The sequence below is a fragment of the Molossus molossus genome, unplaced genomic scaffold, assembly GCF_014108415.1.
Source record: "Molossus molossus isolate mMolMol1 unplaced genomic scaffold, mMolMol1.p scaffold_m16_p_22, whole genome shotgun sequence".
NCBI classification, from domain to species: Eukaryota; Metazoa; Chordata; class Mammalia; order Chiroptera; family Molossidae; genus Molossus; species Molossus molossus.
In genome coordinates this window covers 28,521,570-28,539,645 of record NW_023425358.1, presented here as the reverse complement: position 1 = coordinate 28,539,645, position 18,076 = coordinate 28,521,570, and the positions used below count along the sequence as shown (strand labels likewise).

Sequence of the window (18,076 nt, the reverse complement as noted above, 5' to 3'; positions counted from 1 at the left end):
ATACAAATCTTGCCCTGGCCGGTTGGGCTCAGCAGTTAGAGCATCGGCCCTCAGACCGAAGAGTCACAGGTTCAATTCTGGTTAAGGGCACGTATCTGGGTTGCAGGTATGATCCCCGGCCCTGGTCCTTTGGGGTTGTGGAGGAGGCAACTAATTATTGTGTCTTTCTCACATTGATGTCTCTCTCTCTCTCTCCCACTCTCTTTAAAAATCAATGGAAAAACATCCTTGAGTGAGAATTAGCAAACAACAACAACAACAACAAAACCAAATCACCTAGGAATCTTATTAAAGTGCAGAATCTGACTCAGCAGGTGGGTGTATCCTGGAGCTGAGCCTGGAACCCACATTTCTAGCTCTCAGGTGCTGCTGCTGCTGGTCTGTGGACATTTTGAGTGGCCAGGGCACACGGTGTTAAGTTTATAAAGGGTTCACTCGCATATAGGATGTCATTTGCTCTTCACTCAAGTCCTGTGAGGTATCTATTATTATTTCTCCCCTTGAGATAAGGAAATCGAGAGTCTTATTAGAAACAGCAACCATTTTCCAGGTTCAGGCATTTCTAGGGACACACTAGTAAACAAGACAGATATGATTCTTTTATTTGTTTTAATTCTTACCTGAGGATTTTTTTTGTTTTGTTTATCATCAGATAGAGTGGGAGGAAGGGAGGGAGGGAGGGAGGGGAAGAGAGAGAGAGAGAGAGAGAGAGAGAGAGAGAGAGAGAGAAACATCAATGTGAGAGAGACATCTACTGGTTGCCTCCCGCATGACCAGGCCAGGGCTGGGGACAGACCGCAACTGAGGTACGTGCCCTTGACCGGAATCAAACCCGAGACTCTTTGGTCTGCGGGCCTACGCTCTAAGTGCTGAGCCGAACCGGCCAGAGAGATATGATTCTTATTAAAGAAATTAATCCAGGAAGGCTGCGAATAATTAAACTTGTAAGGTCCCGAGTGCCTCTGTGAATGTTTGTCACACAAATGAATAGCTCGGGCTCTGGGCGTTGCCATTTGTCACAGGAAGAGCGACAGGCTTGGGGCAGACGAAGAGGATGCATTCAGGCTCGGACCCGGCGGTGTCCCCTGGTGTAGCGGTCCAGTTGGCGGGCCTGGGTCTGGAGGTCAGGAGGGAGACCCGGGGTGCGGAGAGGCTCGAGCTGGAGAGCTTTCCGAGCGCAGGTGGGAACTGAAGTTTGCGTAGCCTTAGGTTCAGGACGTAGAGGAGTGTGAAGCTGCCGAGGAGTTTCAAGTGTGAAGAGCCTGAGTGGGCTCCTAGAGTAGGAACCCGCCTGGCCAGCCACGACGCGTTGGCAAGAAGAGGAGCCCGTGGAAAAGGCCACGGAGCATCTCCCAGGCAAGTGGGAGGAAAAGCCACAGAAGCCAAGAGCTTCCGGAACACGTGGCTCATTACTGACAGCGGGCTAGGCCGGTCTGACCTGCCTCCAACACCACGCTCCCGAGGGCACAAGCCATCTTCTGTGACATCCCGGCCAGAAGATGCACACCCAGGCTCCAGGTCGTGAGGGAACACCAGACACCCCAAACTGAGGGACGATCTACAAAACAACATCTCACAAGAGCAAGAGAGACTGAAGAATCGGATGAAAGGAGCCGGAAGAGACCTGCCGACTAACCGCAGTGCACGGTTCTGGGTTTGCCGCCTTCTGACCTGGGAGGAAGTAGCAAGAAGGTCTGGGAACCGAACAGCAGCTTCTCGCCAGACACTGCATTTGCCTCTGTCCTGACCTTGGACTCCCCAGCTCCAGAACTGGGAGGAATACATTTCTGTTTATTAGCCTCCTCATTGTTGGTGTCCTGTTACAGCAGCCTGAACAGACTGAGCAATAGGATCGCATCAATGTTATTTTTCCGCAATTTGATCATTGTGCTGCGATGATATTATAGAAAGATCTTTGTTTTTAGGAAACGTGCTGAAGTATTTAGGATTCAAGAATTTTGATGTCTGCAGCTTACTCTTCCAGGGCCCAGGAAAGAAGGGTAAATACATAAGGCAAAAAACAAAACAAAACCAAAAAACCCAACCCCCAAATGAATGGATGAATCTGGGAGAAGGATACATGGGCATTCACTGTACCATTCTTTTTTCTTTTAATATGTTTTTATTGATTTTTTTAGAGAAGGAGAGAGAGAAACATCCATGGGAGAGAGAAACATCCATCTGCTGCCTCCTGCACACCCCTACTGGGGATGGAGCCCGCAACTCTGGCATGTGCCCTGACTGGGAATCAAATCAAGACCTCTCAGTCCATGGGCTGATGCTCAACCCACTGAGCTACACCGGCCAGGCAAACTGTGCTGTTCTTACAACTTGAAAAATTGTAAAGTAAAATGTTTAAAAAGAAAAAAAAAAAAAGGAGAGAAAGGAGCAGTAGGCACATTATCAAATTCTGTGAAGAGGTCAGGAAAGAGCCTGGTTGGTGAGGCTCAGTTGGTTGAGCGTTGACCCAGGCACCAAGAGGTCGCTGGTTTGATTCCTGGTCAGGGCACAGGCCCAGGCTGTGGGCTGGATCCCTGGTTGGGGGCGTGCAGGAGGCAGCCGGCCAATGTATCTCTCTCATCATTGTTTCTATTTCTCTCTCCCTCTCCCTTCCTCTTTCTCTAAAAAATCAATGAAAACATTAAAAAAAAAAAAAGAGGGCAGGAAAGAAAAAGGTCACAAGTGTCCATTGTATTTAGCAACACAGATTTAGCCTTGAATTCACGGCACTTCAATTCTAGAAGGAAACCCATAAATGAATATATAATTACACATTGGAATAGAGACTGGAAAAAAAGAATAGGGTGTTACATGGATGTATGTAATTAGTTCTTAGTTCAAACCAGTTCTAGTGGGGGTGGAGGAGGCCAAAGCTAGATGGTAATGAAGTGAGCGGGGGAGGGGACGTGGAGCCGGGAGGGCGGTGGCCTTCTTCAAGAAGCTTGGGTAAAGTGCAGGGAGCTGTCAAGAGCTGCGCCTCCAGGGAGAGGGGAGGTCAAGTTGGAAATGCGGGGGAGTCAGGAGAGGTTTGGAAGGGGTAACATTTGCACAGGGTAAGGAACGATGGGCAGGGGGTTCAGGGAGGCGGGAGCTGCGTGCTCTGCGCAGCAGCAGCTGGGATGGGCCGAGACATGTGGTGCGTCCAGAGCATGGGGCGGCTGAGAAGGCAGGTAGGGGTTACATGTAAAAGAGCTTAGTTTTCCAGGCTGCACACCTTGACCTTGGACTAAAGAGGTTAAACCTCTTGTCTGGTATCTCAGCCCGAAGGTGGTGTCCAGAGCTCCTCTAAATATATAAGAAATGTATTTTAAGAAGTGCCCCCCGGTACTCAAGCCAGAAGCCCATGTGCCATTCTTGTCCCCGGCCCCCCTTTCAGCTCCCACACCCAAACATCAGCAAGCCTGTCAGTCGGCTTTGAGAGGCGTGTCTGTTTCCAGTTCTCCACCTCTGTCAGTGTCTGTTTCCAGTTCTCCGACTCTGTTGCTGCCGTCTGGTCCCCACGCCATCATCGCTCTCCTAGCCGGTTCCCTCCTACAACTCCCCTCTGTGCTCGCTAGACAACACGATGTTCACCCTCGTGACCTGAACCACGTCACCCCATCTCTCCCCCCTTCTTCTAAATCATTCAACGACTTTTCTAATTCAGGAGAAAATGCCAAGACCTTTACCATGGCCTGTCAGGTCCTATGTGTTCTGGCCACTTCTGTCTTTTCACCCAGTCGTACCTCGTCCCATCCCTCCCCTTCTTTCCTGGGCTCCGAGCAGGTCAGCGTATCGGCTTTTCCGTCCTCCGATGGGCTAAAACTCTTCTGACGCCAGTCTTCCAGCTGTCTTGCTCTGCCCTCGACCTCTCTTCCCCACCCCGGCCCTTACCGGTGACCCTTTGTGTGTGAGTTTGCTGGGGCTGCTAGAGTCCAGGGCCCCAGAGTGGGTGACTTGCACAGTACACATTCATTCTCTTACCATTCTGGAGGCGGGGAGTCCGAGATCGAGGTGTTGGCAGATTGGTGTCTTCTGAGGTCTCGCTTCTTGGCTTCCAGATGGCTGCCTTCTGTCTGTGTCCTCACATGGTCTCCCTCGTGTGTGTGTGTGTGTGTGTAAATTTCCTCTTACAGTGACACCAGTTCTATTGGATTAGGATCCCCCCAGTTGATTTCATGTTGACCTAACTACTTCTTTAAAGACCTTATCTCCAAATACAGTCACATTCTAAGGTCCTGGGAGGAGCGGTGGGGTTAAGGCTTTAACATATGAATTTGAGGGGGGCGGGTGGACATAACTCAGCCCACAACTATTCATTTCAATGTGTAAGTTGCAGCCTGAACGTCGTTTCCCCAGGAAAGCATTCTGTTACTCTACGCAGTCCAACCCAAACGAGATGCACTGTTATTCTTGTCTGTAGCGCCCTGTTCCCCCCAAACCTATTCCGTTTTGTAACTGCTTATGCTTCGATGAGACTCCACCTGTGATTTAAGTGCCATAAATTCAAGGACCCTATCTTTTCTGGTCACCGCTATGTCCCCAGCATCTAGCACAGTTCCTGGCCCATGGCAAGCAGCCAACACGAATTTGTTGAATGAATCCAAAGCCCAGAGGCTGCAAAGAATCCAGCAACTTTGCTTCTGGTTAAACTGAGACCAGAGCCATTGAAAGGAGAGATGATTCTTACCTATGTTTAAAGATCTGCAGAAAAAGTGATTTCACACTAACCCTTAGTACCCCCTCCGCAGCCTTTTGGCATGAAATGAGCAAACTGTGACTGGAAATCGATTCCAGCTCAGAGGTAGGCAGCTGGGGAGAACACATTTATAAAATTATTGCTGATGTGTGCGGTGACATAGCCCAGCGTGGCACCACGGGCCAGTGTATAACCAGAACTAATGACACTGGGCTTTTTGCTTAAAAGATAACAACAACAACAAAAAATTCAACCTTAAGCAAGAACTCAGAACAAATTTCATTCTTGTCCAGTTGTTTTTAGATGTTTGGATGTAGACTTTATTCGAACTGGTTTTCTAGGTGGATCCATCTTCAAAATTAAATTTGGGATTTGGGGAAGGTTTAGTGCTAATGCGCTGGTGGACAGTTTTACTCCGGCTTCTGGTTCACGGACAGTCTCCGGAAATTCACTGTGGGGCTCGGCCATTCTCAGGCAAGATCATAAATTCCAAGAATCCTCTTGCCAGAAGGTTCTGGAGAGTTACTTTGTCCAGTTCCCTGCCTGCAAAAGGGTTGTCGAATTTGTCCAGGGCAGATCATTTATTTTTATTTGTTTAGCCAGTATTTATTGAGTGTGTACTCTCTGCCACACACCAAGAGGTAACAAAGAAGAGTAAGAAACAATATCCACTCTCAAAGTTACTCCTAGAGGGCAAAGGTCAAATCTTGGTCCTGTTTTCTCTTACACTGTGCTTGACCCAATTGTTGTGGGAAGAACAACTGTGCAGTGACATTTATCATTTTTTTTGGGGGGGGTGCCCAATGTTAGAACTGCCATCCTGTCTTTGGGAAATTTCCCAGTACGTGAGTCTTGGGGGCAGGGAGAGGCTCCCCTCCCACTGTAGAAGCTCCAAAGGTGAGGTCATTATCTTCTAGGCACCCCCTGCAGTTCAGGTGTGAGCAAGCAACCTAGACTTGGCCAACCAGATGCACATGCGAGACCTGGAAATGGTGTTCTGGAGGTGGCAGGAGCCCCAGTGGGTTTCGAGAGGCCCCCGATGGTGCCAATGGCAGCACTCAGTGCCAGGGCTAGCAGGGGGAGGTCTGGGCTGTCGCACCCTCCGTTCAGTGCCAGGGCCAGCAGGGGGAGGTCTGGGCTGTCGCACCCTCCGTTCAGTGCCAGGGCCAGCAGGGGGAGGTCTGGGCATAGCACCCTCCGTTCAGTGGCTTCTGCAGTCCTGTTCCCTCGGACCGGCGTTCTCACTTTTCCATAACTCAGCGTCGTTTTTATTCTTCTCCCCAGCGTCTTTCTTAAGGTAATACCTGAAAGGACTCTTTAATATTGTAAAAGCACAGAAGGATGAAACACAGAGGAAAATGCCACAGATAACCCCACCATTCTAATTCAACAATGATGACTTACATTGCCTTCATCTTTTTCATAGGTGAGTTTTTACAGGTTTATGAATATACTTAATGCAAACCATTCTTTATGCTGCTTAAAGCATTTTAAATTACTATTATAGGACCACATTTTTCCTTGTGATCTTATGATGAAAATATTATTTAAAAGTTTTTGTATATTATTAAAAAATTAAGACCTGCAGAAGAGTTGAAACCATAGTACGGTGAACACCCATATACTCCCCTCCGGATCAATTGTTAACAGTTTGCTGAATTTGCTTTCTCTCTCTGTCTTATGTACCCATGTGTTTCCTCTGCTGAATTATTTGAAAGTAAGTTGCAGAAATTATCGTATTTTACCTCAGTAGTTCAGACTACCTTTTCCTCAATAGAAGGACTTTCTCCTACATAATTGCAATACCATTAGCATAGTTAAGAAGAGCAATAATTCCATAATATTATCTAAAATCTAGTCCATGCTCAAAATTCCTGAATTGTCGCAAGAATTGTCTCTTATAGCTGGGATCTGAGAGCCGGACTCTTTCTTTTTTAAGTTCTCGGAGGCTTAAACAATGTCAGTGTTGGGGGTGGGAATGGGTGACGCATGCAGCCCTGTGTGGGGAGGAAATCCGTGACTGTTTCACGTGCCTGGACCCTAGTCGTTTCTCTTTTCCCTGTTCTTGTCACCCTATTGGGTGAAGCGCTGAGCATACACCTGTGGCACTCGGATTTCCAACAAAAAGTTTTGTTGATAGCGCCCCCTTGTGGTCTGGGGTAGTACCCAAGCTGTGCCCTCCCTCCTGGTTTATTTCATCTTGAAAGCAGAAAACCCTGCTCTGCCTCTTTGTGTTTATTTTCCTCTGGCTCCCTTCTTGGTTCAGGCTTTTGACACTTAAAAGCCTTTCCTCTACTTTCATGGTCTAACCATGGCTTGACTCCTGTGGTCACGGGAGAACAGGGCACACTGGTGGTGGGAGAAAAGGACATCAGTTAATCTTTCATAAAATTATCCTGGCTGGTTCGTTCTGTGCAGACATCGGCACATACATTTAGTTGTTAGGCCCCAAGATGGCCATACTGATTGTTAAAACATTAAAGTTCTTCTGAACTAGACCACTCATCCTATCGTCCGAAAAGACAACCTTTGCTGTTGTATATTTTCTTCATCTTTCTCATATATATATGTATTTATGAATATAATTAATACAGTGGCAAATTAATACTATAAGTGATTTTTTAAAAAAGCCACTGTCGGGAGCCTTCTGTCCCCCAGACGGCGCCAGCCTCTTCCCAGGACACCTCAGACCTGCAGCAGCCAATGGGTCGATGCCTAGCAGAGCAGGTGGCCCCAGGGCCCTGAATCCATTCTGATGGGTTAGTTCCAGGACTTCCACCTGTTAAGTGTTTTGATATCCCCACTGAGCAAATGTAAATCGGACCACATCCTCCTCCTGCTCAAATCCTTCACTGGCTCCTTGCTTGACTCAGAATTAAGTCAAAGGTACCTGTTTTAGAGGCACTAAAGTTTGGCTCAGTGTGTGACTGGATGTAGGGACACGGGGGAGAGAGGAGGGAAAATGAAGGTACAATCTAAGATGGGGGTCTATTGGTGACTATTGGAAAGAGATCAGCAAGTGGGACACATTTAAGAAGTATTTTTTAAAAGTCAAAGCAATGCAACATGATTTTTGAACATGGAAGATGGAGTAAAATTCTCTAACCCGTATCACCAGAAGTAACCCACTCTTACCTGTAAGTTTAAAATTATGTTGTTGTTTTTTTAATCCTCACCTGAGGATATTTTTCCATTTATCTTCAGATAGAGTGGGAGGGAGGGAGAGAGAGAAACATCAATGTGAGAGGACACATCAACTGGTTGCCTCCCACATGACCCTGACCAGGGCTGGGGATGAATCACAACTAAGGTATGTGCTCTTGACTGGAATGGAACCCACAACTCTGGTCCGCAGGCTGATGCTTCAACCACTGAGCCAAACCAGCCAGGGCTAAAATTATGTTTTTATAAAAACATTTCTGTGTGTATTGATTGTTGATTGTTTTGTTTGGCAACTCTTCTCCACAACATATAATGTACTTTGTTCCAAACTAATTCATTTATATTTACAACATCATCATTATTGTTATTAATTTATTTTTGTTATATGTTTTGTTATGATTCTCCTTTTCCCCTCATTGACACCCTCCTCCCGATCCCCGCCCCCCACATTGTTGTCTATGTTTATTGGTTACACATGCATGCATATAAATTCTTTGGTTTATCTCTTCTCTCCCCCCATCCCCCTCTTCTGAGGTTTGTCAGTCTGTACCCTACTACTATGTTTCTGGGTCTGTTTTATTCATCAGCTTATTTTGTACATTATATTCCACAAATAAATGAGATCATGTAATATATATCTTTCTGATTGGCTTATTTCGCTTAGCATAATACTCTCCAGGTCCCTCCGTGTCGTACCAAAGGATAAGAGATCTCTCTTTCTTACAGCTGCAGAGTACTCCATTGTGTATATGTACCACAGCTTTTTTATCCATTCGTCTACTGATGGACACTTGGGCTGTTTCCAGATCTTAGTGATTGTAAATAGTGCTGCTATGAACATAGGGGTACATATATATTCTTTCTGATTGGTGTTTCAGGCTTCTTAGGGTATATTCCTAGAAGTGGGATCACTGGATCAAATGGCAGTTCAATTTTTAATTATTTTTTAAGGGATTTTTTTTTATTGAGAGAGAGAGGAAGGGAGAGGGGGAGAGAGAGAGAAAGATCGATGAGAGAGAACATCAATTGGCCATCTCCTGCATGGCCCCACTAGGGATCAAGCCTGCAACCCAGGCATATGCCCTGACCAGGAATTGACCTGGGACCTCTCAGTCTGTGGGGCGATGCTCAATCCACTGAGCCACACCGCTCTCTTTAAAGGGTTTACCAAGTGTCAATACCCTTCAGCTAAAGACCACCAGGAACACTGTTGCAGTTGGGCAAGTTGGGATTATTATTCCTTGCAATGAGGGCGGGAAATGTAGCAGGGAAATGTAACACCGTGGGGTGTTAGACAGGACTTAGTATAGGATTTGAGCTTAGGTTTGGTGACTTGGGGGAGGGTTTAAGGAACTGGGGCCTTGCTCTGGATTGGATACAAGCAGGAAGTGGGAGTACTTCTATGATTAGGCATCTTAATAAATCTCATCTGAAAGGAGAAAAGACCAGAGTGAGGCGCAAGCTGTAATTGGTGAAGCAGCAGCAGCCCCTCCCATTGGACAGGGTAGAGGAAATTGGGTCATTTGTATGGTTCAGACAGAGTTCATAACTCGTGTTCAGACATGCTTGTTTTTGTCTTGCTCCATTACAGTCTCCGAGTGGCCTTGTCTGATGACGCAATTGTTGTCGTCGTTTTTCAACAGGAGAGCATGAAGTCGTCGCTGTGAGCACCTAGCAACATCAAGGCCGAGCTGATAGTAAGTACCAGGCCAGCTCATGGATGCCAGGGCGGCTTCCTTTCTCTTTCTCAGAAGGAAGTTTCCACTGCCTTTGCCTGGCTAATCCCTACTGATCCTGCAGACCTCACCTTAAACCTCATTTCCTGAAGACAGCCTCTCCTAATTCTCTCCCCCCAGATAAACAGATAGACGGGTCTTATTGTTACACAGTCCTCAGCAGCTTCTGAGTTTCCCGTGCAGAGCTCATCACACCTGTGATTGCTTAAACGTGCCGTGAGTTAGCCAATACCTGCCTCCCTGGCTCATCTGTAGACGCCACAAGGGAGGGTCTGAGTCTGTCTTGTTCATGGAAGTATCCTCAGTGACTCACACAGCAATGAACACTCAGTAAGTGCTCACAATGAGGATTTCATGAGTGAACACTGAATGCACATGGATAATGAGATTCTTGTGTATGTGGGTGGGGCCTCACACATCTGTATTCCAGGGCCTATAATAGTGCTTGGCACATGATACGTCCTCAGTAAATACTTGTGTAATGGGCTGTGATGGTTACTTTTATGTTTCAGTTTGACTGGGCCATCCGTGGGATGTCCAGATAGCTGGTTAAGTATTATTTCAGGGGTGGTGGTGGGGAGTTTGTGAGAGGTGGAAAAGGGCTTGTTTCTGGAAGAGATTGGCATTTGAATGGGTGAACTGAATAAAGCAGTTGGCCCTTATCAATGTGAGTGGGCATTATCCAATCTGTTGAGGGCTTACATAGAATAAAAGTGGAGAAAGGTTGAATTAACTCTATCTGACTATTTGAGCTGGGGCATTGATCTCACTCTAGTTTTGAGGCCTTCGGACCTGGACTGGAATCTATACCATCAACTCTCTGGGGCTTTTTACTACACCACCGGCTTTCCTGGGTCTCCAGCTTCTAAACAATAGATCATGGACCTCTCAACTTCCACAATCATGTGATCCAAGTCCTGTGATAAATCTCTTTATCTATCTATCTATCTATCTATCTATCTATCATCTCCTATTGGTTCTATTTGTCTGGAGAACCTTGATTAATTCATGAGTCAGTGGCCTGAATCTTATCCATTCATTTTATTCTGTCCAAGAAATTATTTTAGTGGCTTCAGAGTTATCCCAAATAATTGAGTCTGTTCCATGTAAATGTAATTGGTGGCTCAAGTGTGTAGAGTGGTTAGCTGAAAACCATTTTGAAAGTATTTGACCTGAATTTTCTCCTCTTTGCCTCACACACCTTTTTCTCTTTTTCTTCCCTCCCTAATCTGTCTGAAGCTCTGCACAGTCTCAGATCAAATAAAGGCCCTCAAGACACCACGCCGGCTATCGGAGCTCTGCACACTTCATTGCGAAGCCATAAACACAATTACTAGATCATTAAGGACTAAAAACAGAGGCTCTGAAGCAGCATGCAGAGTTGCCTAGTTGGGCATGAACAGTGCCGTGCTCCAGTCGGTGCCTCTCTGTTGGAAGGCCCCTCGGAGAAGGGTTGGGAACTGAAATGTCTTAGGGGCAGGTGTGAGGAAATCCGATAAAAGTCACCCGTATCCACTCACCGCTCGGATGCCTCGTGAGCAGTACATCGACTGCGTTCTTGGAGCCTCAGTTTCCCCGCTGTCCAATAGGGGAGCGGGGATTGACTGCATCAACGCTCATTCTTTGCCCAGTGTGTTAGTTTGTTGTGGCTGTCTTAATGTGTCACAAACTAAGTAGCTTAAACCACAAAAATGTAACCTTGTCTCACAGTTCTGGAGGCTAAAAGTTCTAGACCGAGATGTTCGCAAAGTGGGTTCCTTCTGAGGCCTGTAAGGGAGGTTCTGTCCCAGGCGCCTCTCTCCTTGGCCTGTAGGTGGCGGTCTTCTCCCTGTGTCTTCAGAGCATCTTCCCTCTGTGGACGTCCTTGTCCAACTTCTCCTTATAAGGACACTAGTCATATTAGATTAGGGCCCACCCTAATGACCTCATTTTAACTTTGTTACCTCTGTTAGGACCTATCTCCAACTAATGTCACATTCTCAGAAACTGAGGGTTAAAATGTCACCACACAGATTGTGGAGAGACACAGTTCAACTCAGAACACCCCTCCTGTACCCACAGGACCCTTGGCAGGTCCTTTCATAAAAGAGATGGGGTGTTTTTATCCATCCTTTGGATCTTTGCTAACCCTGTGACTTTTTTAGGCTGATGTGATGTTACGTGATATAAGTGGAAGTGTGAACTATTACTTTCTTTTTCTTTTCCTTTATTGATTTTAGAGAGAAACTGCAAAGGAGAGAGAGACAGAAACATTGATGAGAGAGAACATCGATTGGCCGCCTCCTGCATGCTCCCCACTGGGATTTGGCCCACAACCTGGGCATGTGTCCTGACTGGGAATCGAACCGGCGACCTCTTGGTGCATGGGTCGACGCTCAGCCACTGAGCCACACCGGCCAGACTGCTCTGCTACTTTCACTCTAGTTTCTCTGGCAGTTGCCACAGGAAAATTCCCAGGCTGGCCTGCTGGAGGACATGTCATCCCAGGACTCCCAGCTGAGGCCGTCCTCAATCAGCCAACAGCCAGCCAGACCCCAGGCATGTCCGTGAGTCTAGGCAAGATCAGTAAAATGACCTAGAAAGCCTGCAGTTAACCACAGACATACGAGCAAGGTGGCAAAATCAGACGAGCCTGGTCCAAGTCAGCTGAACCCCATGTTCACTGCTCCATGCTCTGGGGTTTTAGTGATTGTTTGTTACACAGCATGATTGGGGGAATATATGACTGATGCAGGTGAGTAATATCTACTCACGGAATTGTGAGGACCTATGAGAGAGGGCATAAGTGTTAAATGAATTGTAACCCAGGTATTACGATGTTTTACAAACTCTTGAGTACTATATAGAAAGAAAGAGTTACCAATATACAATAAGATGCTGTGTGATAACGATAAGAAGGTTGGAATGAACAAAACTAACAAATTGAGCACCGGCTATATTGTGTAAATCTGAGCCTACACTCGTGCACATAAACCATTCATGATATTATATTATGTCTACTCTGTGTGGGTTCTGAGGGACCACCTGTGAGAAAAATGAGACTCAGAGCAACACACTGATCACATAGCCAGTAAGTGGCAGAGCACCAGAATTTGAGATATTTATGATTTGTCTAGGAAAAATGGGAAAACATGCCATTTTCTTTCTTTTTTAATCCTCACCCAAGGATATTTTTCCATTTATTTTCAGACAGAATGGGAGGGAGAGAAGGACGAAAGGAGAGAGAGAGAGACAGACAGACAGACATTGATTGGTTGCCTCTGGACCACCCCAACCAGAGCCGGGGACTGAACCGCAACCAATGCCCCTGACCAGAATCGAACCCACTACTCTTTGGTCTGCAGGCTAATGCTCTAACTGCTGAGCCAAACCAGCCAGGGCAAAACATGTTATTTCAAAACCCCTCCTAAGGAAGCTATTGACTTTCAAAATGAACAGAGATAATAATAACTTCATCTCTGGAAATCATCTGACTTGAAGTTTGAAATGAGGGCAGAAAAGGAGATCATTCATTCATTCATTCATTCACCCACGCTCCTTGAACAAATAACGCTTGAGGGCCCACTATGCATCAGCCTCTGTACTAGGCACTCTGCTTCTATTAGCGTTTCTTTCCCCTGTTACCCCATTCTTTGTCTCACCAATGCCCACTCTCATTCTGCTCTGTAAATGTTGACAAGAACGGGTGAAAAAACAAAACAAAACAAAACAAAAAACCTTGCTTGTCAGGGCAAGTCTGTGTAAGATTGATGCTGATGGCCGTAGTCCATTTAGAATGTTAACTGCTGTGAGCACACCTTAGTTTTGTTTCGTTTTGTGTTTTTTTCATGCTGATACACATAAATACCCCCTTGCAGCTTTTCATATGCCCGAATTGGAAGCTGAAAATTATGCTTCCAAAGTTCACAGTTATTCATCCATTGCTTTGGTCCCTTTTTACCATTCACTGTGGGCCAGGCTCTGTGTGACTGCACGGAACCTATGGGTGGACGCCAACCATCCTGTCTCAGTAATAATGATAATAGTACACAATCATGGAGAGCGTATTCTATGCCAATGTTGTCCTAGGTGCTTTACATATATTAACTCATTTAGGCTTTGCAACAGCTCTGTGAGGTAGGTACTAGTCCTACAAATGAGGAAACTGAGGCACAGGGGAGTTGAGTAATTTTCCCAAGGTCACATGGATGCGTGAATGGTGGCAGAGCTGGGATTTGAACTCCGGCATCTGGTTCCAGAATCTGTCTCCCACGCCGCCTCTGACACCACCACTGATGGCCATGTCCGCCTCTGGACCACGGTGGAGGGTCTGCATTGCCATCACTCTTGAGAGTGCCGAGTGGTGATGCGGAAGAGGGTGATTTCTTCAGGGGAAAACCACTGCATAATCCTAGCCTGGAATCTGAACCCAGACCCGCCCTCACGCGTGGACTCACCTGTCAATCCCACAGCCTCTCCGGTCTCACCTGTGCTCTGAAGCTGACTCAGCAGAGCATCAGTCATTGCCCATCTTCAGACTGGAAGAGCAGGGAGAGGAGGAGGGAAGACATCAAGCCCCTTTCCTCATCTGTGAAATGGGAACAAGTTAAGCGAATAGTGTAACATTAGGCACTGACTTTTATTGGGCACCTAGTATGTGCAGTCATTGCGTTAAATGCTTTTCCCTTTGCACACTCTCATTTAATCCTTAAAGCAACATTACACGTAAGGCAGGCTCAGAGCAGCTCAGTCACTTGTCTGAAGTCACACAACTAGTCAGGAGGAGGCAGAGCCTGGATTCAGTCAGGCTGTAGAACATGAAAGATTTGACTCCAGTACAGCACCGGTGGTTCTCACAGGGTCAATGCTGCCCTGTACGATTTTGGTAGTTACACCGATGGGGAGTTACAAAATTATGACATCGGCATGATTTTCTTTAGGGCGCCAGATGAACTAGACACTCAGCAGTGTGTGGGGAAGACCTTCCTGTGTCCTGCTTCACTTTCCAGTGTCCGGCCAGACCTTCATGTAGGTGAAAAACCTATTTATTATCATCAGAGCCTGTTTTACAGGTAAACATAGAGTATATTTTCAATGTTTTAGCATCATCTGCTTTTTCTAGGAACGCAACCTAACAGTGTTCATCAAGGGATGGTTGTAGCTTATTTTGCTCAAAACTTTATCCATACGTATACATCAGTTCAGAAAAATCACATCACCAATGATAACACTGTTCAAGACACTTGAGGGGCTAACACCTCACCCCCAAATCAGCTTCGTTTGTAGCTGTTACACACACAGTGGTTCTTTGTTTATGTGGCAGTATCCACCTACCTCACTGGGTCTTCTAACATTTACACATGAAATTGGTTCTCAAAAACTATATAGGTATGTAGGTTATATTATCTCTGAATTTCATTTCATGACAGTAAAGAGCACATTACCATATATGTGTTATAAAAGGATGGATGGAATGGATCATTGCTCCCAATTTCTCATTCTCCCCTTTAATGGAATGACACGTCAACACCTTTTTGCCAGGTGGCTGCGGTGCCTCAGTGGGGTGGGTGGAGAAGATTCCTGCACCTCAATGATTTTGGGCCAATGACATGTCAACAAAAGTGGAAATATGTCCGTTCTGAACCTGACCCTCAAAAGGCATGTGTTCTCACTAGTCATCTTGAGCTTCTGCCATTTGCTACGAGTAAAACGTGCCTCAGGTGGCTGTTGGTCTCAGGCGAATGGCGAGACTCTTGGAACAGAGCTGAACCCCGCCGGAAGCCTGGAGCCAAGCTAATGGCATTCCTGGTGAGCTCAGCAGACCCACCAGCCAAAACATGTTTTGTTTTGTTTTTGTAGGCCATTGAGACTGTTTGTTACGCACCAGTAACTGATTGATACAAGGAGGCATTGGCTTTGGATAAGATTGACAACCACTGCATTCTACTGTCACTCCTGTAAACTTAAAGCAGTGAGCTCAGGTCTTGGCACACGTAGAGTGCATGCTTTATAAGTAAGTGTTCTGTTAGCATTGAAGAAGGGCTACGCGATATTCTGATACCATGTTAAAGGGGATTATGGAGGGACACCTTTCCATTCCTCAGGCTTAGGAGCTCGGCAATTACTGTTAAGCTTTCTGACCCCCTCTGGGAGGGTGCGGATTTACCGAGTGAGCAGGTCAGAGATAATTGATGAGCTTTCTTCTTTAAAAAGGAACCCGGCACCAAGGAAACGACAAGCGTGATCAGCTTTGCGACTGTGGATTATAATTACCAAGTTAATAACTGGAGCGTTATGTGAAAGATTGATGGTTCTTGTTCAATGTAATGTGTCCTTTAAATGCTAAATAATAAGTTAAATGCAAGCAATACGTACGTTGGATGGCTTATTTATGGGGTAATTATGGGACGTTTTCAGCCTATAAACTAGGGCATCTATAGAAACCCAGGTGTTATGGAGAAGAAAGAGCCCTGATTTAGAAATCAGGAGACCTGGATTCTCTGCTGTCTGCCAGCTCGTGACCTTGGAGAGGTGATGCCATTGCTCTGCACCCCAGTTTCTTCATTTAGAAAATTGGGAGGGGCTTAAAAACACCCGTCTCGTAGAGCAGTTGTGAGGGGTCAGCGTCAATGGCATGATTACATCAAGTGCTGAGCACAGTGCCTGACACATAATAAGTGCTTTCAAATGTTAGCCATCATTAGATCATCATTTTTCAATAAGAGATTTGGCCCTTCTAGTAAGAGTTTCCTACTTTGTTTTTAGGCAAAAATTTGCAATAGACAGTCTGTGAATTCTTAGTATAAAAACACACTTCAGTTGTCCTTCACTGCTTAAAAAATAATCAGGAACTTGGCTAAATACAGGCAAGAATAAGGAAGAAAATAAAAATCATCCATCTAACCCACCATCTAAATATAACCACTGTTAACATTTTGACGTAGACTCCCGGTCTTTTTTTTTTTTTTTTTTTTGCCATGTATAGAATTTCTCTTTTAAAATCCAAAATTGGAATCATGCTGCACATGCTGATTTGCCACCTGCCTTTGAGATGTTTCCAATGTCATTAAATATTCTTCCGAAACACCCTCTTTAATGGCCGCAGAGTAGGGTGTTCTCGAGCCGCATTGTCTAAGTGGAAGAGTTATTCACAGGAGCCTACTTAGCCCATTCACTTAAATTATACTTTCAGCCTTTCTGAAATCTTCATTTCAAATTGGTCTGAAATGGGCCAGGGCTTGGCTTTGAGATTCTTCTCCGCGGCCCCCTCCCACTCCCAGCTGCCCCGGGTTCTCTGTCAAGTACTTAATGAGTGGACCAGGCACCTATTTAACAGGGGTGCTCTCACTTTAAAGGGTCTCCGTGGTGAGCCATTTTGTAAAAGGGAAGAATGTCATTCAAACACCCTCTAATTTCTCTCCCTGCTGAGGTGCATTTTTTTAAAAAATTGGATTCTCCCTCTCTCTCTCTTTATGTTTTAATCCTCACCAGAGGATATTTTTCCATTGACTTTTTAGATAGCATGGAAAGGAGAGAGGGAGGGAGGGAGGGAGGGAGAGAGAGAGAGAGAGAGAGAGAGAGAGAGAGAAACATTGATTGTTTGCCTCCTGTAAAACCGAGGAATCGAACCTGCAACCCAGGTAGGTGCCCTTAACTGGGAATCGAGTCCGAGACCCTTCGGTCTGAGGGCCGACATTCTCACTACTGAGCAAACCAGCCAAGGCATCATTGGGTTCTCTCCTCAAGTAAGGGCCATGTGCAGGCATATACTTGCCCACTAGCCTTCTTAAACTCCCTGACTCTATGCCAAGTAACACTTTGACCCCGAGTCACAAAAAGGAATACTTCTTTCAGTCCCCATGAGATGTGGATGTTGGACAAGATGCTTCTTTGGACTTCTTCATGTCCCTGGGTGTTATGGCTGAATTGTGTCCCTCCTTGCTGAATTTATATGTCAAAATCATAACCCCTAGTACCACGTAATGTGCCTGTATTAGGAGACAGGGTCTTGAAGAAGGTAACTGAGCTTAAATGAGGTCATTGGGGTGGGTTCTAATGTAATACGACTGGTGTCTTTCTAAGAAGAGATTAGGGCACAGGAAAGACCTTGCGTTTGGACTGCTAGCCTCCAGAACTATGAGAAAATACGTTGCTGTTGTTTACGCCTCCCCATCTGTGGTACTTTGTTATGGCAACTTGAGCAAACTAATACGCTGGGTAATTTGAACAATTACAGACTAGGGGAACTTCCCATGGGGATATATTGACTTCTGCGAGTCCAGCCTGTGGAATTCTTGAGTATTATTTAAAAAGAGATCATCAGGATAATGTTTATCACAAAAGAATGTACTGCTCGTGGGTGCATTTCATGGGGAAGGTGCTGTTTCGGGGTGGGGAGGCGCCTTTAAATTATATTAGTGTATTTCATGTAGTCTAGTCCTGAACATGGCAGTGAGTGAGTGTGTGCGTGTGTGTATGTGTGTGCGTGTGTGTGCATGTGTGTGTGTGTGTTCAAGACACA

The 18,076-nt window shown here is 45.8% G+C and overlaps 1 long non-coding RNA gene across 1 annotated transcript; it reads left to right on the top strand.

Moving 5' to 3' along the window:
• Window positions 1-5,969: 5,969 nt before the first annotated feature.
• On the top strand, window positions 5,970-15,526 carry LOC118640419. Its single transcript, XR_004961351.1, has 4 exons — window positions 5,970-6,104; window positions 9,432-9,537; window positions 14,496-14,627; window positions 15,415-15,526. It is a non-coding gene; the product is annotated as an uncharacterized LOC118640419 (long non-coding RNA).
• The last annotated feature ends 2,550 nt before the right edge of the window (window positions 15,527-18,076 follow it).